This window comes from Telopea speciosissima, chromosome 8, assembly GCF_018873765.1.
Source record: "Telopea speciosissima isolate NSW1024214 ecotype Mountain lineage chromosome 8, Tspe_v1, whole genome shotgun sequence".
NCBI classification, from domain to species: Eukaryota; Viridiplantae; Streptophyta; class Magnoliopsida; order Proteales; family Proteaceae; genus Telopea; species Telopea speciosissima.
In genome coordinates, this window is record NC_057923.1 from 28124467 (window position 1) to 28137835 (window position 13369).

The 13369-nt window shown below is 35.3% G+C and overlaps 1 long non-coding RNA gene across 1 annotated transcript in view; it reads left to right on the top strand.

The window, feature by feature from the left end:
* LOC122672768 overlaps positions 1–13369 on the top strand; it is a 26196-nt gene continuing 12827 nt past the window's right edge. The window contains exon 1 of the long non-coding RNA XR_006334474.1: positions 1–12. This is a non-coding gene — a long non-coding RNA (uncharacterized LOC122672768). The remainder of the gene's footprint in view (positions 13–13369) is intronic.

Genomic DNA, 13369 nt, shown 5'->3' on the forward strand with positions numbered 1-13369 from the left:
TTGAAATTACAAGTTAGAATATGTATACCTTCATTCACCCGAGAAGGGTGGTTTTGGGTATTTCCTACGGCCTTCTTCACATTCTAGGCAGATGCACAGAGGGAAGTCAACAAGTGTGTGATTATAGATGAACCTTCCTCAGATTCTATTAAGGAATCTTTTCTCCACTGGTTTACCCATCCCTCGACGAAAGACTTTGTGTGTTGGCCTTACTCTGATGGCCCAAAGGTCACCGATGTAGTTGAGTTTCGAACCTACACACAAGTACTAATTAGTAAAGGTTTGGGTGTGGAAGTAACAGTGGCAGTGGGATCCAAATCCGGACCAAGTCTCGAATCAGTTCTAGAATTGAATACTGTAACTGATTCTGGTCAGTTCGGTTCGTATGTAGTTACAATTTGGTTCTAGTTTCTGTTCTTATCTGGTTACTACATCTGGTTACTATATCCCAAAAAAAAAAAAATTCATTGAGAGAGAGAGAGAGAGATCATTACTTCTGTACCTTCAATACACAATGTTATAGCCTTTGCTTTCCTTGGAACAATGTAGTAATACCAATGGAGGAGAGGAAGTGGCGAATTGGAAGAATGATCCCACAAGCTCTACCTTCGGCCTTCATTGTGTTTGTTCAAGACTCATGAGCATTGAAGAAGCTCAGAGAGAGATTAACTCCAACTTGCATGGAGGTTGAAATTGCAAGGCTGTTGAAGATGGAGACTCGACTATGAAGCTGCAACAACACTGCTAGAGACCGAGAAGATGAAGCTGTAAAACGAAAGTGGTGAAGAATTGAAGAGTTACGAAAGAAATCGTGATCATGGTTTAAAGTATCGACCAATACGATACGATACAGACCGATTCGTATCGGTATCGGTTGCTACCAATACGATACATACCGATATGTCTCCTTTTTTTTTTAATTAACTGTCTCGAATTGTATTGAAATGTATCGACCGATACGGGCCAATACGATACGATACGACCGATGGTATCGATACGTCCAGTAAAGGGTTTAGGGGATGGTTTAATACGTATTGACCGATACGGCTCGATACATACCGATACGTATCAATACATGCCGATACATACCGATACCATCGATACATTCCATAAAAAAATCATTTTCACTCACAGACTCGATACAATTCCTAATCTAATGAAAAAATGAAGGAAAACTCTCAACCAATAGTCTAAAATCTTGCATTTAATCTTGGTTTTTCACACTTTTAAACTAAAAACGAATCAAGGAGTGCTACAACATCATCCTTTGCATCATCCAATACTCTTCAGGACTATAGACGATTACAACATGTGAGAAACTTCATCTTTTATAACAATTTCAATTTAATGCACTTGTTTGGTTATACATTATTCACCATTTTAGGTTTTATGCATGACACTTATTATATATTTCTTATTTATATTATTTTTTGTTCCAAAAGTGTATTTCCATGTGTATCTTGACCATTTCTATGCATATTTGTATTGTTCGATATGTATCTCTGAAACGATACAATACGTCTCTTAAAATCACCCGACCGATACGATACCTGGTACCAATACTTTAAACCTTGGTCGTGATCATGAAGAAATCTATATTTAGTAAGACGTAAAACTAAGGAGTAAGTGAGTCTAAGGCTTTAAGGCACTAACAGGTAACCATCAACTTAGAGTCTTAAACCATTAAAACTGTAAACCTAATAAACTATTAGGGTTTTAAGTTAACTTTTAAGGCGGGTATTCCGTTAGATCCATCGGTTTAGTCGGTAGATCCGGATCCGAACCGAATTATAAGACATTTTCAGATCTAGGACTTACCATATTAGATTCGGTCCAAATCGATTCAGGTTATTCGGTCAAAATCCGGATTGGGTATTTGGTTCTGATTACTCATTGACACCCTTACCTTAAATACGAAGTTTAGCTAATAATGGACCATAACTATGACAATTAAGCACTTCAAAGGATGTCATTTTTACATAGGCTCCATTTCAATAAAGCATCACCACATTCATATAGGATTCACTCTCCTCCACTCCCTTCCCAAATAAGCGTCTAGCCCAGTGTATGAATTTAGGGGAATTATTAACATAACAAGGGTCTGTTATTTATCCAAACATAACAAGCCACCAATTACCCTCTTGCAACTACATTAGAGGTGTAATTGAAAATAAATTTCTATGGATAATTGAGTAAAATCACATTCATGGCTGAAAATTGAAAGGAAATCATAGAAAACCAATAACTTTAACTAGATTTTATAATTAAGGGTTAAAATGTAATTGCGCACAGCCCATCTTCCCCAAAATCTATCCATCGTCTCTCTCGTCTCCAACCTCACCTCCCTCTCTTGTTTCGTCTCTCTCTCGCTTGTTTTCCTACCCCACACAAGACCAGCAGGGCGTTCTTCGTGAGCAGCAACTAAGACCCATTCCTCGAGTGTCTTCCTCTATTTCTTGTCTAATAATCTGAAATCTAATCACCCTCTGTGCTGCCCTAATCGTCTACTCTGCTAGGGCGAATTTGAGTATGAATTGGTTTTATTCCTACAGGACCTAGCTTGTTACTGTTTAGGATAAGGGGCATGCCTCCATTAAGGTATATCATTGGGCTTGTACTTACAGTTTTCTCCATATATTAGACTTTTGTATTTTTTATATGTTCTTTCTTGGTTGAATTTGAAGTTTTGAGGATTTTTATAGTTCAAATTAGCATGTTTGATGCACAATAATGTACCTAGATAACCTTTTAAGGGAGCTGTAATGGAAGAATTCTCAGCAAAGAGACAATTGTAGCAACTATAACACTCCATTAGGGAGAAAAAAAAATGCTTCTTGGTGTTTAGTATTTACAGAGAGTTATATGCTCAAAACAAAGTTCTTCTGATCAATTTATGAAGGCATTGGTTTTCTTTCTTTATCATCTTTTCTTAGTTGTATTGTATTTCCCCCAAAAAACATAAAAATGAACTCAGTAGTCCAGTGTTACCTGTTAATTGAATTAACTAAAGCAAAAAGTCTCCATACTAGTAATAAATCTCAATATCGAATTGCTTGTCATCAAATGATTCAAACTTACTATGAGTACTGAAGATTTGGAACCCTTCCTCCAGATTGGACCAAATATTGTACAACCTTCTTTTATGGACCTGCACATATGAACTTACTTTTTGAGGGGTTTGTGTGACCCCTAGTCAAGTCATAAACTATTACAATGTGTGTATCAATGGAAGTGGAGAAATTGAGGCTGAGCTTAGACCCTTGTACAGAAAGTTGTTGGTACATACTTATCTCAAATCAATACGTATGTTGAAATTTGATAGTTTCTATCACCTTCAGATTTGATTTGGTGACGTTTTGAATTTGCCTAGCCTAAATCCATGCTCTATGCAATTAAAAGCAGCATAATCTGTATGCCTGACTTGGTGTAGTCCAGTTTGATAGAATATTCTTTGAGGTTCCTTATCCATTTCATTGTCTTCTATTAATGATGTTCAAGTTTAAATCATTGTCCTCTATAACACTATGTGAACTGGAATACTTATGCTTTTCTAATTTGGTTTAATATGAAATTCCCTAAACTGGGGCTTATTCTAGGCCTGGCAAATCAGCAAGGAACACTGAAGCTGTCCCTAATGGAATGTGGCTGTTATGTGAAAGATATTGATATAAAGAGTGCTGTTTTGTGATTTGATTTTATCAGCAAGATGGTGTCTTCTCTTGTTTAATTTCATTCCAAGTCTCATGCAAACAGAAATTGATGAGATCGTAGACTTGATCTCCAAAGTTCAGGTGTTCCAAACCAGTCCCTTGTTTCTTCAATCCCTCTGCAAAACTGCAACTTACTTTCTGTTCCAAACATTGAAATCTTTCTTTGTACATACTGCACGCTCTCAAATCTCAAGTTGAGACTCTCATCTGAAACAGAAATAGGGCGTTTTGGAACACCTGAACTTTGGAGATCAAGCTTGCTGGTTTCACACGCAGGGGCTGAGACCAGTCTCCGTAGAAAATATTGAGCTGCACTTGTGTGTTCCCTTCCTTATTTTTGGAATGAGCAAGAACCATTTTTCTTTGCAACCATTTTTCATCGAGCAAGAACCATTTTTCTTTGCAACCATTTTTCATCTCTCTCTCTCTCTCTCTCTCTCTCTCTCTCTCTCTCTCTCTCTCTGGCTATATTTGGAAATGAAGATCTAATAGGCTAACTGTGGATTGGATTTGTTGATGTGGAACTGAAGCATTGTTAAGTCTTTGTTAAATAGTAATGGTAAGTAGATGCTAAAATATGCCATCTTTGAATTTTAATGATAATTCTCCTATTTTTATGACTGTTCTTATTCAATCAAAAATGTTCTCATTTGCTTTCTTGTATGTTAATCTTTAGCTCAAATAGGTAGAGAACTTTGGGATTCTCAAAAATGTGCATTTTTCTGTTGTTTCCAGATTGGTTCTTTAATAACTTTTACTAGTCATGCTGATGGATCCTTGCAATTGTTTGGCTTCAAGGGACAAGGTCTTACATTTTCCCCCTTGTTTTCAGAACTTGATCTTGGTAAGGATTCATATTGGAACATATTTTATTCAATTAAAATTGCTCTCATTTGCTTTCTTGTCTGAGTCTTTAGCTCAAATAGGTAGAGCACTTGAGGATTCCCTAAGAGATGGTGGTTCGAATCCATCAAGATTCATTGATTTTTTTTATTTTATTTTTTTGTGAATTATTGTGACATGAGTGCAAATGATAATTGTAGACATTATATAACTCAAAAGAATAGTCAAATATGTTGAAACGACCTTCCAGTACACCTTGTGGAAAAGAAAGATAAAAATCCCCTACTGCCTTTATGGCTTTTCAACTTGTCTAGCAAAAAAAAAATCAATGAATAAGTTGCAAGGAGGAGCTACAAAGAGGATCCTGAAGCTGAAATCTGGAATTTTTTTGGGGGTGCATTAAATATTTGAAGATGTAGATCTTGAGTTCATATTGGCTTCATGTGTCTCTCTACACAAGCAGGCCTGTGGATATGTGTGTAACTGTTTCCTTCTATGAGCAAAGTGAAGTTGCATAAAGAAAATGTATGTCATTTTTTTATGTGAAGGCATGTCCCGTTCAACATTAAGTTGCAAGGAGGAGTTACAAAGAGGACCCTAAAGCACTATAACTAAGGAAAGATTCGATTGAAAATGAAAGTACTAATAGATCAACTTTTGCTGGCAGGAGATTCCCACTTGCTGAAAATATAGTTTTTGATGAGTTTGGAATCAGATTAAGTAGTATTTCGAATTTCAACTTGCAGTGGGTCTTGGTGGCTCTCAAGAAGTTAATTTTCTTCAAACTATAGGAGACAAAATCCATTGCCCAACCATTTCACTTATAAAAAGAGGTGGTGAGTGAATGAAGATGCCATGATCGGGGTGCAAAATGATCACCCCACCCCTCGTGAAGGGCGGAAATCCTACCCTTGTTGATGCTTCCGTGCACACTATCATTGGCCCTATGCGGCAGAGTTTCTTAGTATCATTGACAATTCCACTGTAATACCTTAAATGTGTTACCATACATCAATTTCTGGTTAGTGAAACCAGTTTGTGTCTATTGTGAGTCTTACTGCTTCCAAACCCCCCCCCCCCCCCCCTTTTCAACCTATAGAAAGTGTTGCCCTTAACCTTAGTAGCATGTTTCAATTGGCAACCTACATGGAAAACCCAACTTTAGGTTGAAGTGTATAACTGGAGCTGGTAGATTTGGAATTGCATTTTTATACAATAGTAGTAAGCACAAAGTTGGATACTGTCTTTTGAATTCTGAATCATCTCATGAATCTTTTCATTTAACCTAAATTCAAGGGCATAATAAATGCAACCAAGGCACTACAAAGGTGAAATTTCTTCTAGATGGTGGCTGGGGATATATTTTTCTTAGAAGCTCATCTCCATCACAAAACACAGCAATTCAGCAGGTCAATGTATATACTTTGCAACACTATTGTTGTGATCAGCATTCAGCAAGCATACTTTCAGCTTTTGGGGAGACCTTTCCATTTCCATTTCCATTCTCAATAAATCAATGGCAGAAACTCAAGAACACTATCCTTCAGTTTTTTTCTCAATATTTTGTTCACAAGGTCTATATTTTAGGTTTTATTTTTCTGGTCTAGTTCGGTTTAAACCATTTAATAAAACGGTCTCAATTTTGAAACCATAATCGAACAATTTATTATATGCTTTCACGGATTCGATTTAAATGGTTGGTTTCAGTAAATGGTTTCTGTTTGATTTTGGCACATTTATGTACATATAAGAGTGTTGAATGGTCCGGTTCGGTTTAAACCATTTAATTAAACGGTTTCAATTTTGAAACCATAATCGAACCATTTATTAAACGTTTTCACGTTTCAATTTTAATGATTCGGTTTGGTTTCGGTAGACGGTTTTTGTTTGATTTTGACACATTTATGTACATCTAAGAGTGTTAAACGGTCTGGTTCAGTTTAAACCATTTAATTAGACGGTCTCAATTTTGAAATCATAATCGAATCGTTTATTAAACGTTTTCACGGTTTCAATTTAATGGTTCAATTTGGTGTCAGTAAACGGTTTTTGTTTGATTTCGACACATTTATGTACATCTAAGAGTGTTAAACGGTCCGGTTCGATTTAAATCATTTAATTAAACGGTCTCAATATTAAAACAATAATCGAACCATTTATTAAACGGTTTCTGTTTGATTTTGGTACATTTATGTACATCTAAGAGTGTTAAATGGTCCGGTTCGATTTAAATCGTTTAATTAAATGGTCTCAATTTTGAAACCATAATCGAACTGTTTATTAAATGTTTTCACGGTTTCATTTTTAATGGTTCAGTTTGGTTTCGGTAAACGGTTTTTGTTTGATTTCGACACATTTATATACATCTAAGAGTGTTAAACAATCCGGTTCGATTTAAATCGTTTAATTAAACGGTCTCAATATTGAAACAATAATCGAACCATTTATTAAATGTTTTCACGGTTTCAATTTTAATGGTTCAGTTTGGTTTCGGTAAATAGTTTTTGTTTGATTTTGACACATTTATGTACATCTAAGAGTGTTAAACGGTCCGGTTCGATTTAAATTGTTTAATTAAACGGTCTCAATTTTGAACCCATAATCGAACCGTTTATTAAATGTTTTCACGGCTTCGATTTTAATGGTTCGGTTTGGTTTCGGTAAACGATTTTTGTTTGATTTTGACACATTTATGTACATCTAAGAGTGTTAAACGGTCTGGTTCAGTTTAAACCATTTAATTAGACGGTCTCAATTTTGAAATCATAATCGAATCGTTTATTAAACGTTTTCACGGTTTCAGTTTAATGGTTCAGTTTGGTGTCAGTAAACGGTTTTTGTTTGATTTCGACACATTTATGTACATCTAAGAGTGTTAAACGGTCCGGTTCGATTTAAATCGTTTAATTAAACGGTCTCAATATTAAAACAATAATCGAACCATTTATTAAACGGTTTCTGTTTGATTTTGGCACATTTATGTACATCTAAGAGTGTTAAATGGTCCGGTTCGATTTAAATCATTTAATTAAATGGTCTCAATTTTGAAACCATAATCGAACTGTTTATTAAATGTTTTCACGGTTTCATTTTTAATGGTTCAGTTTGGTTTCGGTAAACAGTTTTTGTTTGATTTCGACACATTTATGTACATCTAAGAGTGTTAAACAATCCGGTTCAATTTAAATCGTTTAATTAAACGGTCTCAATATTGAAACAATAATCGAACCATTTATTAAATGTTTTCACGGTTTCAATTTTAATGGTTCAGTTTGGTTTCGGTAAATAGTTTTTGTTTGATTTTGACACATTTATGTACATCTAAGAGTGTTAAACGGTCCGGTTCGATTTAAATTGTTTAATTAAACGGTCTCAATTTTGAACCCATAATCGAACCATTTATTAAATGTTTTCACGGCTTCGATTTTAATGGTTCGGTTTGATTTCGGTAAACGATTTTTGTTTGATTTTGACACATTTATGTACATCTAAGAGTGTTAAACGGTCTGGTTCAGTTTAAACCATTTAATTAGACGGTCTCAATTTTGAAATCATAATCGAATCGTTTATTAAACGTTTTCACGGTTTCAATTTAATGGTTCAGTTTGGTGTCAGTAAACGGTTTTTGTTTGATTTCGACACATTTATGTACATCTAAGAGTGTTAAACGGTCCGGTTCGATTTAAATCGTTTAATTAAACGGTCTCAATATTAAAACAATAATCGAATCATTTATTAAACGGTTTCTGTTTGATTTTGGCACATTTATGTACATCTAAGAGTGTTAAATGGTCCGGTTCGATTTAAATCGTTTAATTAAATGGTCTCAATTTTGAAACCATAATCGAACTGTTTATTAAATGTTTTCACGGTTTCATTTTTAATGGTTCAGTTTGGTTTCGGTAAACGGTTTTTGTTTGATTTCGACACATTTATGTACATCTAAGAGTGTTAAACAATCCGGTTCGATTTAAATCGTTTAATTAAATGGTCTCAATATTGAAACAATAATCGAACCATTTATTAAATGTTTTCACGGTTTCAATTTTAATGGTTCAGTTTGGTTTCGGTAAATAGTTTTTGTTTGATTTTGACACATTTATGTACATCTAAGAGTGTTAAACGGTCCGGTTCGATTTAAATTGTTTAATTAAACGGTCTCAATTTTGAACCCATAATCGAACCGTTTATTAAATGTTTTCACGGCTTCGATTTTAATGGTTCGGTTTGGTTTCGGTAAACGATTTTTGTTTGATTTCGACACATTTATGTACATCTAAGAGTGTTTAACGGTCCGGTTCGATTTAAATCGTTTAATCAAATGGTCTTAATTTTGAAACCATAATCGAACCGTTTATTAAATCTTTTCACGGTTTCGGTTTTAATGGTTCGGTTTGGTTTCAGTAAACGGTTTTTGTTTGATTTCGACACATTATGTACATCTAAGAGTGTTAAACGGTCCGGTTCGATTTAAATCGTTTAATTAAATGGTCTCAATTTTGAAACCATAATCGAATCGTTTATTAAATGTTTTCACGGTTTCGATTTTAATGGTTCGGTTTGGTTTCGATAAACGGTTTTTGTTTGATTTTGACGTATTATGTACATCTAAGAGTGTTAAATGGTCCGGTTCGATTTAAATCGTTTAATTAAATGGCCTCAATTTTGAAACCATAATCGAACCGTTTATTAAATGTTTTCAAGGTTTTGATTTTAATAGTTCGGTTTGGTTTTGGTAAACGGTTTTTGTTTGATTTTGACACATTTATGTACATCTAAGAGTGTTAAACGGTCCCGGTTCGATTTAAATCGTTTAATTAAATGGTTTCAATGTTGAAACAATAGCCGAACCATTTATTAAATAGTTTTCGTTTGATTTTGGCACATTTATATATGTACAAGAGTGTTAAACGGTCCGGTTCGATTTAAATCGTTTAATTAAACGGACTCAATGTTGAAACCATAACTGGTTCATTTATCAAACGGTTCGGTTCGGTATTGGTTAACTCGAAAACTAATACGGTATTGGATCGGTATGTACAAGGATCGGCCATATTGGACAAATTTGCCCTTGATCTTCCTTTAAAAATAGATTTTTTAACAGATTTACCCCTTGTCCATACCGTGTCACTGGTACGATATCGGGATATTGTATTAGTAAAGTGCAAAACTAGTACGATACTTTGAACCATGGTTTTTTTCTTTGGCTTCAATTTATATGAGATAAGAATGACACGAGAGCGAGAGAAATTGAGATTGAGATTGAGATTGAGATTATTTATTTAACGGATTTAGATTAAGATTGTTTAACGGATCAAAAGAGATAGAGATTGAGATTGAGATTGAGTGCAAAAGGAGCAAAAGAGAAAGATTGAGTGCAATCTCCGTGAAAAGCATAGAGCAAGAGAGAGATTGAGATTCTATATAGAGATTGAGATTATATAATGTCTTTATACCTCTTTGAGTGCAATCTCCATGGATGGGGTAGTATTAAGATTTACATAATCCCAGTTACCTATTTGAATGCAATCAGGTTAGTTCCTATAAAAGAGGGAGAGAGGAAAAAAGGGGAAAATAAGAGGTAGTTGGATTCAGATCTTCTACGGCGGCCTAGGCTATAGCAGCCATCTTCCTGCCTTGAAATGTGCGCTTGACATCTGTAAAGTGAACAATCCAATGGTGTGTTTTAAAACTTTGAATTGTTTGAGCTAAAAACGGTTGAGGGCATTCAACCCAAGACGGACCGGTCTGATTTATCAAACCGACCGTGATTCAAACCGTTTTACTCTTTCAACAAAACAAAAACCCATCGTCCTCGTTTCCTGATTCTGAAAACCCTCAATTTGAAATTCCTAGCGAACCTGCGCATCCCAAACCTTCCCTCCTTCCTCCATCGTCCTCATTTCAAATCTGAAACCCTAGCACCTCAGTCTTCTTTGTGCGTAGCCCAAACCTTCTTCATCCTCTGGCTGGCGAACCTCGATTCTATCAATCTTCATTCTCACTTCATCTCTCTCTTGCTACTACTGTACTAGGGTTCCATCTCTTCTCACTCTATTCCGTAATCCAAGTATCCTCCTGAAATGGATCTTAGATGTTTTGGATTGAAATTCTTGGCAACTTTACCTATCCCATCCCCATCGTCAATTCTGCTTCTTAGCTTCTTCCAAACCCGATCAATAGAAATCCTCTCTAGTCCATTGAAATTCTTGGCAACATTACCACCACCCGAAAGTAACTTGTTCGGCAGTGACATTAGAAGAAGTTGGACTAGATATCGTCATCAATTTTGAATTAGCTCAAAAATTTCTAAACTTGCTTGGCGATATCATCTGTTCTTCCAATGGACTTTTTCTATGCGGTCTTCATTACTATAGAACCTATTACATATTCAACCCTGTCACCAAGGAGTCTTACCGACTTCCTCCTTGTACCAAGAAGCAGCAATCGTTCAGGGGTTTCGTTGTTGCGTTGGGAGACTGGCTTTTCCTGGTTACCTTATGAACAACAACCATCAACATTTAGTCTGCGTCAATTTGAGGGTGGGTGTTGCATCCACTCTGTTTTTATCTCCAATCTCAAAAGCTACTGAAAGAAATAGGAGAACATTAAAGTACTTTGAGAACAAAGCCACCAAGCAAGTTTGCAGGCCTTGGAAGCACATGCAAATGAAAATTCAGTCTTGATTTTGAAAAAATAAAGCACGAACCAGTTCTTTTTCTGACCCAAAAGAGGATGACAACTCCAATGACAATGGTCTAACTTGAAGATTAGCTCACAAACAGAAACCTAAATCATAGAAGAATGATTGAAGTTCAGAATTCAGAGTTTTAAGAAGTTGAATTCAACTATGATTTCTGAAATAGAGGGAGAAAACTGAATGAAAAAATAGAGAAGAATTATAGCAAGTAATCAAGCAAATCAATGGCAAGTTCCAACAAGTTTCAATCAAGGGTCAAAGCTGAAACTAAACTTGAAATAAAGCATTAATTAGAGTCCTGATGGAGTAGTGGAGGTACCAAGAACTGTGGCAGAATTGTAAGTTCAATCCCAGCATATGCACTTGCTCCAGGGAGTGAAAAAACAGAGAGGAAGAGGATGGAGTAGTAGAGGAATTGTAAGTTCAATCCCAGCATATGTAGCACTATTTTACAAACAAGAAATAATAAAAAGCAAAAGTTAATGGGAGCAGCAAAGATGGCTTGCAAGCATTAGGGAAGCAGACAATTATTAGGGATGCAGGAATTGAATAACATTTGTTCCAGAACCAAATTTTGATATAGCTCAAGAGAAAGAGGCCAATTCAAGAAAAATGAGAGTGGCCATTAACATTTTGATCCTATGCCAAGGTTGTGTACATATCATAAATTTACCTCCTGCTACCCATATGGTCAGAACAACACAACATTCATTAACCGATACAAAATCAAAATATAAATAAGTTAGCCCTGAATTGAGTTAAAAACTATGAATGAAAAGCAAAATAAATGAAAGAGAAACATATCAATAGCTAGTATCCATGTAAGATATGATTTGTTGGAAGTCACAAGAACACTAACCTCTGAGAGACAAGCCTCTGCAGCATTTCTCCAACCTATCAGGCTAATGAATCAATCACTTTCTCATTTTATTCATTCACTCACAATGGCAAAGGGCTCATTCACTCAAAGGAGGAGGAATTTATTCTCTTTTTCTGCAGTTAGAGAGTCAGTAAATGGTATCCATGGCAACTTAAAAGAACTTGAGGATGGTCTTTTGTCCACCTTTTAAAAGACATAAAATCTGTTAAAACACTTAACTTCCATCAACCACACCACATCCAACTAAAGAGTTTATTGGCACATTAGTTTTACATGATCCACCTCCAAGGGTTCCTACAACTAATTTCTTCACTCTGTTCTTTCTTCTCTTCTCTTTTTCAATTTCTTTCTTGTCAATGAGGATAAACCAATAGTCCAAGTTTCATTACAATCACCAAAAGTTTATAATCTAAAAAGAATTTCTAATGTTGTTCAAAACCAAATGTAAAACTACTCACAACATTCAGCAATCTAATGGTCATATTCTTTAATTATCTTTCCTTCTTCATTGAACATTTCTTGAAAATCTCAAGGTACATGAGCAGGTGGTTTATGTTTTTCTTGCTGGGTGTAACCCCAGTTTCTCTTCCATTTTGAGCTAAAAGTTTACACTCAATAGGAGTCCTGGTGGGTTCGAACCACCATCTACTGGGTGTAACCCCAGTTGCTCTTCCATTTTGAGCTAAAGACTCACCTAGCTCCATAAAAAACAGTAAAAAATTACTCACTGAAGAATGCTTGAACATGATAAAATATGCATCATGATGCTCCTAGAACTCAATAAATCTTGGCATGGTCCTTTAATTATTATCCAAAAGATATGGGGGAATTGCAACAACTCAAAAACATCCTCTTCTAAGTTATGTAATGATAATAACAATAATACTAATAACAGACAGCGTAATTGCTCAGTCAAGCTAAAAATCAATTACTTTGAACAATTAATAAGCGTTTAGAACACTGATCAAGCAACAATGAAGAATAAATTATTCAAGAGGGAGCCTATATGGTTTGATTTTAGAAGAAGTGCAAGCTGTTGCTACCATAGTTACAGCATAATGTAAATAAATTATTTAAGACCTAAAAAACCCTATTTCCTGGAAATTATGACACTCTAAGGCTGCAATGGCTTCATCCATTATCACTGGACTGGTATTTAAGGTCATATTAACTCCACTAACACAACTATAGTTGTTGAAACTGAACCAACTCCAGCAAATGACAAATTATATTGAT